The sequence below is a fragment of the Anomaloglossus baeobatrachus genome, chromosome 3 (genome assembly GCF_048569485.1).
Source record: "Anomaloglossus baeobatrachus isolate aAnoBae1 chromosome 3, aAnoBae1.hap1, whole genome shotgun sequence".
In the NCBI taxonomy this organism is placed as follows: Eukaryota; Metazoa; Chordata; class Amphibia; order Anura; family Aromobatidae; genus Anomaloglossus; species Anomaloglossus baeobatrachus.
The window spans coordinates 352540483-352556072 of NC_134355.1; the positions used below are offsets into that span (position 1 = coordinate 352540483).

A 15590-nucleotide genomic window follows, 5' to 3' on the forward strand; every position below is an offset into this window, starting at 1 on the left:
GCAAGTGAAATGCATGCTCAATTGGGTTAAGATCTGGTGATTGACTTGGCCATTGCAGAATGTTCCACTATTTTGCACTCATGAACTCCTGGGTAGCTTTGGCTGTATGCTTGGGGTCATTGTCCATCTGTACTATGAAGCGCCGTCCGATCAACTTTGCGGCATTTGGCTGAATCTGGGCTGAAAGTATATCCCGGTACACTTCAGAATTCATCCGGCTACTCTTGTCTGCTGTTATGTCATCAATAAACACAAGTGACCCAGTGCCATTGAAAGCCATGCATGCCCATGCCATCACGTTGCCTCCACCATGTTTTACAGAGGATGTGATGTGCCTTGGATCATGTGCCGTTCCCTTTCTTCTCCAAACTTTTTTCTTCCCATCATTCTGGTACAGGTTGATCTTGGTCTCATCTGTCGATAGAATACTTTTCCAGAACTGAGCTGGCTTCATGAGGTGTTTTTCAGCAAATTTAACTCTGGCATGTCTATTTTTGGAATTGATGACTGGTTTGCATCTAGATGTGAACCCTTTGTATTTACTTTCATGGAGTCTTCTCTTTGCTGTTCACTTAGAGACAGATACACCTACTTCAATGAGAGTGTTCTGGACTTCAGTTGATGTTGTGAACGGGTTCTTCTTCACCAAAGAAAGTATGCGGCGATCATCCACCACTGTTGTCATCCGTGGACGCCCAGGCCTTTTTGAGTTCCCAAGCTCACCAGTCAATTCCTTTTTTCTCAGAATGTACCGGACTGTTGATTTTGCTACTCCAAGCATGTCTGCTATCTCTCTGATGGATTTTTTCTTTTTTTTCAGCCTCAGGATGTTCTGCTTCACCTCAATTGAGAGTTCCTTAGACCGCATGTTGTCTGGTCACAGCAACAGCTTCCAAATGCAAAACCACACACCTGTAATCAACCCCAGACCTTTTAACTACTTCATTGATTACAGGTTAACGAGGGAGATGCCTTCAGAGTTAAATGCAGCCCTTAGAGTCCCTTGTCCAATTACTTTTGGTCCCTTGAAAAAGAGGAGGCTATGCATTACAGAGCTATGATTCCTAAACCCTTTCTCCGATTTGGATGTGAAAACTCTCATATTGCAGCTGGGAGTGTGCACTTTCAGCCCATATTATATATATAATTGTATTTCTGAACATGTTTTTGTAAACAGCTAAAATAACAAAACTTGTGTCACTGTCCAAATATTTCTGGACCTAACTGTATATACCCTGTGTCCCCGGTGTGCGCTCCCAGCAGGTATGCTCCACGCTGCCCCCCCCCCTTTCTTTGGCCAACACTCACACATCAGATCGCATACACACACTATGACACACACACTTCTGACCGACACTCACAAATCAGATTACAAACACACACACACACACTATATCGCACACACACTCACCACATCCAGTGATACCACTTGCTTCCAGCCAGCTGGGGACTCTCTGCTCTTCTGTCTCTATGATGCGTTTCACCACTGGGTCCTCCATGCATTTCACCCACAGGTCCTGGCTCTCAACTGCACAGTGTCGTAGGTCCTTATGCTGCCCAGAAGCAATCTATATCACTGGATGTGGTGAGTGTGTATGCAATCTGATGTGTGATTGGGTGCATGTGCGATCTCATGTGTGTGTGAGATCTCGGGTGTGTGTGTGATCTGATGTGTGTGTGTGATCTGATATGTGTGGGTGTGTGTTCCGCCACAGGTCCTAGATGCGTTCCACTGCTCCTGGTTGGTGTCTGGTGAGAATTATTGCGGGGTCTTATTTCTTCTCTCTTTTGGGGGGTGTCTGCTTTCTATAATGAAGTGTCCTGCAGTATTCTTTAACTTTTTTAGCTGCATTGACACTTTATTATTAAACCTCGACTAGGTCGTATTTTCGTGGTAGGTCTTATATTTAAGCCTTGCTGAAAACTCCTGCTAGGTCTTATTTTCGGGGTAAGTCTTATATTTAACCGTTGCTGAAAACTCCTGCTAGGTCTTATTTTTGTGGTAGGTCTTATATTTAAGCCTTGCTGAAAACTCCTCCAAGTTCTTATTTTCATTGTAGGTCTTATATTTAAGCCTTGCAGATAACTCCTGCTAGGCCTTATTTTCAGGGTAGGTCTTATTTTCTGGGAAACACGGTAGGCTATTACTTGCTTTACAGTAGTAGGAAAAACTCAGTACTTACAGTACATTAGATACAAATAAATCTTCATTTCTTGGTTGCTTTCAAGAAATGAAGATTTATTTGTAACTAATGTACTGTAAGTACTGAGTTTTTTGAAAACATATATGACAGTTCAGTTATTATCATTGACTTTTGCCAAAAAGCTTGCTACCTCCTTCATGACTGAGCTATTTTACTTTTTTTTTACTTTAGTTTTTTCCGCCCCTTCTTCCAAAAGCCATATCTTTATTAATTGTATGTCTACATAGCCATGTGAGAGCTTGTCTTTTGTGGGATAAGTACTTTTGAATGACACCACTCAATTTATCATGTTATGTACTGGAAGCCTAGAAAAAATTCCAAGTGTGTTGAAATTGCAAAAAAGTCCAATACCACAATTGTTTTTTGAGGGTTTTTTTATTTACCATGTTCACTATATGGTAAAACAGACCTGGAAATATGATTTCCCAGGGCAGTATGATTATGCACATACCAAAATGTATAGTTTTTTTTATAAAAAAAAAAAAAGTACATCTTGCTCGTATTGTCATTTTCCGTGACCCATAACATTTTCTCTTTTCAGGATTTGGGGCTATGTAATGGCTTATTTTTTGCACCCTAAGCTGACGTTTTTAACTGATACTATTTTGGGGTAGAAACAATATTTTGCATTGATTGTAATGTTGTAGTGGCCAAAAAAAACATAATTCTGGAGGTTTTTCCTCATTACGCCATTTTACTGATCGGATTAACTTGTTTTTTATTTTGATATTATAGATTTTGACTTTTACAAACACAGTTACTGTATACCAAATATGTTTGCTTCTCTAAATGCTTTATTTTTAATGAGACAAAAAGGGAGTGACTTGAAAGTTTATAATTTTTAAACATTCTTAACTATTTACTGTTTTTATTTATCCCCTTAGGAGACTTGAGCCTGTGATCCTCTGATCGCAATCGGTGAACCACAATCACATGACAGGTGCTTTGAGAGACCTACATAATAGCATTTCACCCTACCGGTGCATGTTAAATGTCACTGTCATAGATTAACAGAATGAACAGAACCGCAGGTGAAGTCCAGCTCCACCGGCAGCTGTTAGAGGCAGGTGATGGCAAAAAAATGTAAACATCAACTACATGGAAAGCTCTCATCAAAGTGAGGGACACAACATAAGACGTAAATGTACAGAATATTTTGTGAAGAGGTTAACAAGAAGCCATAATAATAGGCAACATGACGACACATTGTTTTTTTATATTTACATAAAGAAAAGTAAAACATCAAATAAGAATATTGCAGGTCAATAAATTGTCAACTGTAAGTATATACAACCGTCATCTTTTTGTTTACTATTGATGCAAAATTAGTTTTAGAATGATAAAAATAGTATGTTACACAAGAAAAAAATGTCCCAGTGCATCTATTCACAAAAGCAGGATATGTATCTGATTAGAGATCAGCAGATCGATCCACAGAGCATCAAAGTTGAGTGGAATTTCCTGAAATTTGCAGTTCTGTGTGATTTTAAATACTTTGAGAGGATCGAAAATATATGCCCATCAGCCATTTTGGTTAATCAAATAGGGCTGGGGAATGGTAAAAAAAACAAACAGACAAAAACCCAGCTAATACATCACCGCTTTCCTCTCCAGCCACCCCGCTGATCAGAGCCCACTGCCCGGTGCTTTTCATTCCCATCTTAGACCTCTTCTCTATATGTCTTGACTTCTGACTGCGACCAAGCCTTGGGGTGGTAAGGTCGCAATGTCAATACATCATGACATGTACCACTGGCTTACAATTTTGCTATATGAGGTAAAGGCAGTCACATACAGGCACTAAAATGCTGAACACAGTTTGTTCAATAAAATGGTGCCGAAGATTGTGGTACTATTTTATTGAAGACCTGAGTACTGTGGAAAATGAACACTCCCCACCCACAGCAGCAATGGCGGTGTGGCGCGATATTCAGATAAAGAAAAGGGTTCATGCCAGAGGATGCCGGAAGAGGAGGAATACTCGCAAGAACCCGACCCACAAAGACCCGCCCATGTTGCCCACATCAATCAAAGTGCAGTGCACATTTAATCAACCAAGCATCACATCTTTCTATAACAAATATACCTGGATTTAACATCTTAGTGCCAGTATGGCACTGCCTTTAACTCATATAGCAAAATCCTGCTGGTTGGTTCTCTTTAAGTAGAGTTCGGTCTATAACCCACACTATGCAAGAATACTTGTGAAGGATACTCTATGGGTAGATAGAAAAAAAATATAATAAAATAGAAGCAAAAAAAAATTAATAAAATGGGGTTACTACAAGCTAATAAAAATCATAGTTCACCAAAATTTACTGATACTGCAAATTAATGATACAGCAAATCACATTGAGGTACCTACTATGAGGGATTTTAGCTACCTGCATATAGATTGTGAAACCATCTGGATCTTATAAATAAAACAGTCTTCTTGTCAATAGCTAAAGTAAAGATGATTAACTCTCCCGACTTGCACGTGACCCAACTAGAGGACAGGCTCTTTATCAGTCACAATGAACCTACCCAGAATTACAAAGGTGCAGGTTGTAGGGAACCTAGAAAATAGTGACCATAATAATAAATTTCAATTTGATATTCAATGAGATGTTTGGTCTAGGAGCCTCTAAAATACTAAACTGCAGGATGATGGTGTTCAATCAGTCTAGAGGTGCCATAAAAGTATACAAAAATGTAAAGAATGTGATACATAAAGAAAATCATGTAAACTAAAAAATGGAGGCAGTGAATACATTTAAACACAAGAAGGGTAAACTGTGTGAAAACAAAATATTCTTTAATTATATATTTTTAAGAAAGTTAAAACTGGAAAATACAGACTTGTAAGCTTAACCTTTAATATTTGAAGTTCTTTAAAGAGAACCTTTCATCAGGCTTTAATATGGTAAAGTAGAGAAGTGGCCATAATGGGGCTGTTATATTGATTTAATAGATACCTGTAGTACAGAAATCTGCAGCCTTGTTCTCGTTAAATTCCTTATCGACGTTTTGGTGCAATATCTCTTTACTGCACTGGGGCGGGACTAAGAGGCGGGAAGGTGGGTAGGGTCTTTGGGATCTGCCATGGACTCACCACGTTTGTGCTTGAATAATTTGCTTTATAATCTAAATAATCATATATTTAATCATGCTTTAATTCTATTAGTGTGGGAGTGATTCAACTTATATAGTCACGAGTTTTATAATCAGCAAAAAGAAAGTGTTTTTCACTGACTATAATTTCGGTTGATAACTGCAAGTCTAGTTTCTCTTGGATAAAGCAAGATAATGTCAAGGTCAAGTGACATCTGTAGGGTATTTCCAAGTAACACATATGTAAATGTCATCAAATAACAACTGTCTACTTCTGTGTTTACTCTTCACTATATATACTCTGGTCTGTATGTGTATGTCAAACAATTTCATATTGTCACTTTCGAAGCTTGAATAAAGCCATTTCAATTGACTCTGGATCAGTAAGAGTTAATTTTTCTAAAAGTTTGTATGAGATTCTTTTTTACATGTTTGCACTAGCACTGGTCACAGCAAGGGCAGCGTCTGGGCACATTGATTTCCTGGCCAATTACATTTAAGGCTACTTTACACACTGCGATATCGGTCCCGATATCGCTAGTGTGGGTACCCGCCCCCATCTGTTGCGCGACATGGGCATATCGCTGCCCGTGCCGCACAACATCGCCCAGAGCCGTCACACATACTTACCTGTCCGGCGATGTCGCTGTGACCGGCGAACCGCCTCCTTTCTAAGGGGGCGGTCCGTGCGGCGTCACAGCGACGTCACTGAAACGTCACTGACCAACCGCCCAATAGCAACGGAGGGGCGGAGATGAGCAGGACGTAACATCCTGCCCACCTCCTTCCTTCCGCATAGCGGCCGGGAGGCAGGTAAGGGGAGCTTCCTCGTTCCTGCAGCGTCACACGCAGCGATGTGTGCTGCCGCAGGAACGAGGAACAACTTCGTTACTGCTGCAGTAACGATTTTTAAGAATGGACCCCCGTGTTGCAGATTAGCGATTTTGCACGTTTTGCAACGATGCAAAATCGCTTTTCGGTGTCACACGCAACGGCATCGCTAATGCGGCCGGATGTGCGTCACAAAATCCGTGACCCCAATGACTCCGCATTAGCGATGTTGCAGCGTGAAAAGCTCGCTTTAGGCTAGTTTCACACAGCCGTATAAAAAATCATCAGAATTCCAGTCAAAAAACTCAAGACAAGACCATTTCCTAAGTTAAAGAATTGTAATAATGTACCAGTAAAAAAATGTTTTTTATATGCTGACTCCATACGACATCCGATATTTTTGCGCACCCATAGACTTGAAAGGATGAGTATAATCCAACACATGGAAGAAACTAGTGCATGTTGAGATTTTTTTTCACATTCAGATTTGGTCAGTGAAAAAAATTCCTCACATACAACTGCCTCATTAAATAATACATAACTCACATCAAGAGCCATTAAGTTGTAAGCACCAAACCTGCCTAACTAGGCGGGGAAGATGCCAGCACTACTCATTATAGGAATAAACAGCAGGAGAAGGAGAGTAAAGTGCAAAATATACATAATTTTTATTAAATACACAACAAGACAAAAATTTCATTAAAATGGTACACTACCAATGATTCCCAGGGATACCAACATATAGGACTAGACCAGTTAAAATAGCCAATCCAGTAAGTCAAAAGATTAACTAGTAAGTATCTGTATAGATGGCGGCCAATAGCCTAGGAAAGTCAAATAGTTGGTAAGATATACAGAGGAAAAGGGGGCTGCTTAATAAGGAGTAAGGTATAGTCAGATCAGACCGTGGTTACCCACCATGTAAGGGTGGGGAATCATGGTGATCCCGCTGTAACTTTGTTACTTTGGTTTTCCACCTTGATAAAGCTATCCTCGCGAAACGCGCGTCGGATGGAGACCCCAGGCTGTTCTTAGGGATACTTTTCTATACTTCATAGGGACTGCTTTTTATTGTGGCTGGCTCTCCCGTGTTGGTGTACTCTGCACTTCAGCACTTTAGGTAAGAGAATTTTCTCAATTTGCACACTTGTGCTATATGATTACTCCATGTTAATTCTTACTCTGCTGTGCACTAGTATTTAGCAACAGTTTAGCCAGCGGGATCACCATGATTCCCCACCCTTACATGGAATGGGTTAATTAAAGTAATCAGAAAAAAATTCAAAATTAGGGATATTTGGTTTAGAAAAAAAGTTTTTTTCATAAAAGTATAATATTTGAAACCCAAAGTGAACAAATATTCTGAACAGATACTTGTAAATACGCTATCATAGTGGCAATATCATAATAGCATAGTAACTAAAAACCATTACAAGCAGAAGTAAAAAGCTGGATTATATACTATTATATACTATACTGCCGCTATATTTTGTATATAAGTAGAAGTTTTCTAATTGTCATAATTGCCATTTTATTACACTTATAATAATGTTCATACTCAGTATCCTAACAATATGGAGCTCTTCATTTTTATGAGACTTTTTTTGCAGCATGTGTTGCATTCAGTACAGCTAATAAATAGGTCTCGGGAGAACTTTCTAGCTCGCTGCATTGACCTTTTAATTCTAGTAGGACAGTAATAATCCTAACAAGGCTCTTTCTTTTCTACTTTAAACAATCCAAAGGTTATTGATGGCTTTCTCTGGTTTGCAGCTCTTATGTTTAAAGGCTTTTGTGGTAGTTTCAAAATGCTATTTTTTATAATTGAGTTGACTTCTTCTCTTTTTGCAAATCATATGGTTAACAACTTAGCAATATACATAACCCTTCTGCTCTATATACACACATTTATTGCCCCTGGACAATGCAGTAAAGTGAAAAATGGCACTTTTGAAAATGGCTGTGATGTCACCAAGATCACTTATGTATTACTGTATATCCTACCATGAGTTTTATACCCACACTACTATAAATTCTATTTAAAGATTAACCAAACTTTTGACCTTTGTTTTGACTATTTTTAGACTCTTTAATCATCTGTGTATTGGTGGGATCTGGCTCCTAAGACCCCAATGATTAGTTAAAAGACCTTTGTGTGTAGTTCTGGAGGAAAAAGGGCACAGCTTGTGAGACCTGAGTGAGCACACAGATCGCAAAAGATTTAATTGAAAGTTAGAAGCTTTTTCTTTCACTTGATCACATCTTTTGAAATTCAAATTTACCAGGTTTAGTCAATTTTTGCATGAAAACTTGAATATGAAGTAATAAATTTGGCAAACGTTTCACGTACTTCAGTTTAGCTGAAAAAATGTGACACTTTAAAGTCTCATAGCACTTTATCCGACGCCTTTAAAGCTCTTTAGCATTCATAAAGTCTTAGGTGTCTTAGGCCTCATTCAGATATTCATGTGACACGTGTTGTATCCATTTTTTTCGTGACACGTATCAATTATAATATATGGTGCTATACAATGTCCATGTGGGGTTTTGATGGACCGTGTGTTTGTGAAGCTCACTCAGAAATATGTCTTTTTTTCAGGCAGTACGGCTAAAAAGTGCCAAATACAAGCCTACGGGTCCATGAAGAACACGTACAGCACACAGGTAACATCTATGTGCCATCCATGTGCTGTATGTGTTTAACATTGCAAAGTATAGGAGAAGCTTTGTAATTTATTTAGTTAATGATCTGTGAAAAACACTTATGACACACTGATGGTAAAAACAGACACTCAGATGTCACACTGATGCAAAACCCTGATTGATATCAATGACATTTTTTTCACATATGTGTTTAAATATGGAAGTGTGAAAAAGGCCTGAGTAATCATGATGAAAATGGGTGTAAACCAAGTATTTACCAAAAGCCAATTCAATAACACAGTGTAGACTTTTCATGTTGTTTTAAATTAAAAAAAATTCAAAAATTATCTTTCCTTGTCTTTTGTGATCATACAGACCGTTCTGTGCAGAACATTCCCTGAAGTTGATGGTGTCGATGTTAGAGGTAACATCATCCTGCTGTGAGTGATGTGCCATATATTTCATAAAGCCCTCATACTTCCTCCCTATTGATATGTTTGCCAAAAGCAAAGAAGGCAAGATTGGTAGTAGTACTATCTACATGGCTGGCACTAGTGGTAGTAATGGTGCTTCTGCTGCTAGTGGTTCCCAAATTCTAAGCCATAGTATGGTCATTTTTCATTCACATTACCCCATATATTTGCATTTGCCATAAATTTTGTACAATACTATAATTCCCTTTTAGCAATTTCATAAACTCTAATTATTCAACTATTGCCAACAATAATGAATTAAGAAATCATAGGGAGATAAGTACACATACAGAAAGCAAAATATAACAGCAGGCCACAGTATAGATGTGATGTGTATGGTTGTCAAATTGGACTAGTAAAGAAGGCGTGCAAAAACAGACTTGCACAGTTAATAACTCACAAAAAGTTGCCAAACAGTAAATAATTATTTCCCCACATAAGTGAGGAAATGCAATGATACTATAAACTAAAATCCGAGGCTGGTACTCAGATTAAAGAAGCTAAAGAAATCATAGTAATAAAATATTAATTTTTATTCACATTTTTTTAAATCATTTTAAATTAATTCCACAGTATAATACCCGGGGACATGGAAGTCAGTCACATTAACATAGTAATAGTATTAGTATAAAAAAAGTATATGAGGTCTTAGCACATTAAATATTTAAAATCACAGTACAAACAGCAGATAGATAAATAAATACATCTGTCATGGAAAGTGCATATGTAGAGCCAGTAAAAAATGGTATTTATATATATTGTGCAAAATTGCTGCTTGATTAAATCAATCACAAGGATATGATAATAATTACACCATATTGCCTTATATCAAAATTACTGGATTCAATACTGCAACTACTGCAGTTTCAATGACAGGGGAATCACATTCTATCATTGTGTTGTAAACATGACTGGAATTGTTAAAGTGCTAAGTGCTATGTAATAAGTCTGGGACTTATAGTTCCTCTAATTCGTCCATTATGCATATCAAATGCTTCTGAGACTGAGACTAATTAGTCCGCATATTCACTGCCATATAAAGATCACAAGAAATATACTACTTACTAGCGACCGTGACGTCCACGTCCCTCTACCCCAACGTACATTTTGCAACTTCTTCTTTGGGGGGCGTATAGGTCCCTGGGTATTATACTGTGGAATTAATTTAAAATAATTTAAACTAAATTTTTAATAAAAATTGATATTTTATTACTATGATTTCTTTAGCTTCTTTAATCTGAGTACCAGCCTCGGATTTTAGCATATATGCACAGTTACTGTCTATATTTTTTATTTTTTTTTCAACCTAAATTAAATTCCTTCATCAAAAATATGACTTATTAAGAAATATTAGGTAGGAATACCCCAAAAAGCCAGCACCTGAAATCATCTGCAGTGTTGCTGTGACCTGTAGATATGTACGATTTGAATAGTAAAACAATTGTTTGCATCTCACGCTCTTTGTGAAGTAGACGGTATCAACTAGATGTATGGATTTTGCAGAATTTGTATTTGTAAAGACAATTATTTCCCTTTCACAGAAACTATTGCACAAAAAATGTAAAAATTTAGTGCAGTTGCTTATGACAAGAAGGCACAGAAAGTGATTTCAGATTTTTTTAAACTATTGTGCTCTCTTGCATCTATATCCTAGTGCATTAAGAATGATCAACCATATCATTGATCAATCAGCTTGAGTCTGGCTAGAACTTCTCCTATCTATTTCTCCTCTTAACAATTAAATCTCTTTATTATTATGATGAACACTTTATTACTCCCTTCTTTTTTATTATTGCATTTATTAAACATATTACTATCTGGGGTATTTGTCCAATTTTTTAGGACTTTCTCGTTCTGTCTCTATTGCTGATTGTTGAACTTTGACAAATGCAAACGATCCTAAAATTTTTCTAAAATAGCTACCGTGTGCTTTTCTAAGGCTTTTACACTGGCTAGGATAGTCCCTCTGAATTGACTGTGCTACACCCTGTGATGTGATAGCTGCAAGGAATTCTGGAGAAGTATATGTGGTCATGCCTGAAGTCATGTCAGCCTACTGTCACCGATGCAATCTTCCGCAAAGTGTGCATTTTTTTTAGACTTGCACGAACCAAATCAAATCACAAATGGTTTGAATTTGCCAGGACCTATGATTTTCATGTAGTTTGATTCAAATTTGAATTGATTTGATCATCTTCTTTAATTTTTATTGAATCCATAGTGTGCTCAGTTGCTGAGTAGCTGAGCGCACCTGGTTTCTGAGCTACACACTTTTCAGAGCTCTTTTGGCAATCAGTGTGGTTCTCAGAATCCATGTTGCTATGATTCTGCAGGCAACCGTAGTACTGTACAGCTTTATTTCACTTTTATTGTTCATGTTTTACTGCCAAGATTAGATCTAGTGCTAAAACTCTACAACCTATAATATAATCTATAATATCTAGATATATTTATAAACACTGAAACATATGTTAGCAATATCCACAATATACTCTACCCTCACCAACACTCCATCCTCCCCCCCATTCGATTTCACCTGAATGACTTAACTAAAAAATACATGGTGGATTTTTGTAGGAGTGTCACCAGATGGTATATACTTTTTTAAATTCAATACAGTGCCTACAAGTAGTCTTCAACCCCCTGCAGATTTAGCAGGTTTGATAAGATGCAAATAAGTTAGAGCCTGCAAACTTCAAACAAGAGCAAGATTTATTAACAGATGCATAAATCTTACAAACCAACAAGTTATGTTGCTCAGTTAAATTTTAATACATTTTCAACATAAAAGTGTGGGTCAATTATTATTCAACCCCTAGGTTTAATATTTTGTGGAATAACCCTTGTTTGCAATTACAGCTAATAATCGTCTTTTATAAGACCTGATCAGGCCGGCACAGGTCTCTGGAGTTATCTTGGCCCACTCCTCCATGCAGATCTTCTCCAAGTTATCTAGGTTCTTTGGGTGTCTCATGTGGACTTTAATCTTGAGCTCCTTCCACAAGTTTTCAATTGGGTTAAGGCCAGGAGACTGACTAGGCCACTGCAACACCTTAATTTTTTCCCTCTTGAACCAGGCCTTGGTTTTCTTGGCTGTGTGCTTTGGGTCGTTGTCTTGTTGGAAGATGAAATGACGACCCATCTTAAGATCCTTGATGGAAGAGCGGAGGTTCTTGGCCAAAATCCCCAGGTAGGCCGTGCTATCCATCTTCCCATGGATGCGGGCCAGATGGCCAGGCCCCTTGGCTGAGAAACAGCCCCACAGCATGATGCTGCCACCACCATGCTTGACTGTAGGGATGGTATTCTTGGGGTCGTATGCAGTGCCATCCAGTCTCCAAACGTCACGTGTGTGGTTGGCACCAAAGATATCGATCTTGGTCTCATCAGACCAGAGAACCTTGAACCAGTCTGTCTCAGAGTCATCCAAGTGATCATGAGCAAACTGTAGACGAGCCTTGACATGACGCTTTGAAAGTAAAGGTACCATACGGGCTCGTCTGGAACGGAGACCATTGCGGTGGAGTACGTTACTTATGGTATTGACTGAAACCAATGTCCCCACTGCCATGAGATCTTCCCGGAGCTCCTTCCTTGTTGTCCTTGGGTTAGCCTTGACTCTTCAGACAAGCCTGGCCTCGGCACGGGTGGAAACTTTCAAAGGCTGTCCAGGCCGTGGAAGGCTAACAGTAGTTCCATAAGCCTTCCACTTCCTGATGATGCTCCCAACAGTGGAGACAGGTAGGCCCAACTCCTTGGAAAGGGTTTTGTACCCCTTGCCAGCCTTTTGACCCTCCACGATCTTGTCTCTGATGGCCTTGGAATGCTCCTTTGTCTTTCCCATGTTGACCAAGTATGAGTGCTGTTCACAAGTTTGGGGAGGGTCTTAATTAGTCAGAAAAGGCTGAAAAAAGAGATAATTAATCCAAACATGTGAAGCTCATTGTTCTTTATGCCTGAAATACTTCTTAATACTTTAGGGGAACCAAACAGAATTCTTGTGGTTTGAGGGGTTGAATAATAAATGACCCTCTGAATAAACTTTTCACAATTTAAAAAAAAAAAAAAAGAAATAACATTCTTTTTTGCTGCAGTGCATTTCACACTTCCAGGCTGATCTACAGTCCAAATGTCACAATGCCAAGTTAATTCCGAATGTGTAAACCTGCTAAATCTGCAGGGGGTTGAATACTACTTGAAGGCACTGTATATAAGTGCTACATGTATTTATATTTCATTGGACTGCTCTGCATATTGTTAACTGTTTGTTTTCACTGTGTTTTTAGTTCATGTGTAGTGGGGGTCTCTGTTAAAGAAAAAGTGTTAAACTAAGCATGTCACAAATTTTCCACCAAAGTAAATATATTTCCAAATGTGCTACTGACATTAATTTCTCAGCAGATGTCAATAACAACTCATCCAATCTGCACAAACAAATAAATCAAACCATAGACTGTGTAATACTGAGAAATGACACAAGGAAAAAGCATTGAACACGCTTGCTGAATTGTATTTAATACTTCGCACAAAAGCATTTGTTGGTTATGACAGCTTCAAGACATTTCCCTGTATGGAGAACCTAGTTGCATGCATTGTTCAGGTGTGATTTAGTATATTCTTCCACACAAACATTCGTCAGATCCTGAAGCTTTCGTGGGATCCTTGAATGAACCATGAGTCTTGGGCGGGCTTTGCACGCTGCGACATTGCAGGCCGATGCTGCGATGCCGAGCGCGATAGTCCCCACCTCCGTCGCAGATGCGATATCCTTGTGATAACTGCCTTAGCGAACATTATCGCTATGGCAGCTTCACATGGACTCACCCGTCCTGCGACCGTCGCATAGATTTTGTATTAGATTTAGATCATGTGATTGGCTGGGCCATTTTAGCAGCGTAATTATTTCTCTGAACCTGTCACATACACAGCTCAGGAAATAATGCAAATATCCCACCATTGCCTCCAATATGTCACATACAGCACTCCACTGCCTCCAATCATCAGGACAATACATAATTTACAGAGTATTAATGGACGAGGTGATGGCTGCTTTCACTACTGGCCAATTAAACTCACAGTGACCGTATTTTATATATACAGCCGATTCCAATGCATTGAATATAAATATACCTTGGAGTAGTAAGCTCCACTTCATCTCAAGAAAAACTACCAGCTAACATCATCAATCACTGATACAGGCTGATTGGACACCCGTTACACCTAGTGTATGGCTTTGGAGATGTGGTTTAGAGCAAGAGGACAAAGCTATTAAAATTTTATATATTTAATCCAAAATGTAGACAGTGTTTATAAAAACATACAAAATATCTTACAAAGTGGAACAAAACAATATAGCATATACACTTACATACACTAAAAAGGAGTAGCAAAATAAAATTACTAAACCTGTGTCATGGAAATAGCATTAGAGCTAAGTGGAGGGAGGTACTCCTTAGGAATATGGACAGAACCAAAGCAAGCTGTACCCTCCAGGACTGACAAGGATCATAATTTGGTATTTGCCTTAACATAACATAAGTTACACCCTCATACCCCCCCTCTGGTGAGTCATAACAAGGCTGGTATTCAGAAAACTATAGGGTGTATCTTAGTTTTAGAAAATTATAAGATTTGCAACTTTTCCAATATCTTGGCTCCTGGAGGTCCCAAGCAGGAAATATTACTGTCATTTTTCCTTTTATGATTTTATCTGTTTATAGATAGGTGAAAATATTTATGCCATATTTCCTATCTGGCCGATATCCATTTGGCGGGACCCCAGCCATTATCCTGCAACGGAAAGCGATGTTTTGCATTCGCAACTTCATCGCAATGTATACAATATGATTTTTCTATCTATTAGATCGACTCCTTCCTCATTTCCAGAGGAAGGGGTCAGCTGCATTGGGTTCATGTAGAGGTGTTTGATTTCAAGCTATTGGTTTATTATCATAATTATGAGACTTCTTATAGATTTGCAATCATATCCATAACAGAAACTAATTGACAGTTTCATTGGCTGTGTGATTGGGATCATTGTCTTGCTGAAATGTACACTCTTGTTTCATCTTCATCTTCCTGGTTGATGGCAGCAGATTTTTATCAAGAATGTCTCAGCACATTTGTCGTTTTATCCTTCTTTCACACACATGATGTTTGCAGTGCCATATGCTGAAAAACAGCCCAACAACTTGATTCCAAACTGCACTGTTAGTGTGTTGTTTTTGAAGTCATATGCAGGGCATATGTTTTGGTTTCAAAACATGTATGTATTATGGCATCCAAGGAATTCAATTTTAGCCTCATATGAGAACAATTGAATTACAAAACATTGGGACTGGCAAAT

At 38.4% G+C, this 15590-nt stretch overlaps 1 protein-coding gene across 3 annotated transcripts in view; it reads right to left on the reverse strand.

Moving 5' to 3' along the window:
* The window catches only part of FUT9 (fucosyltransferase 9), a 380693-nt gene that overhangs the window by 218844 nt on the left and 146259 nt on the right, over positions 1 to 15590 (reverse strand). Inside the window, exon 1 of one of the 3 annotated variants that reach the window (XM_075340111.1) lies at positions 10310 to 10379. The exons of the other annotated variants lie outside the window; for them this stretch is intronic. The gene's annotated coding sequence lies outside the window, so the exon portion shown is untranslated. Of the gene's footprint in view, positions 1 to 10309; positions 10380 to 15590 lie in introns of those variants that run through there. 3 annotated transcript variants of the gene reach the window in all.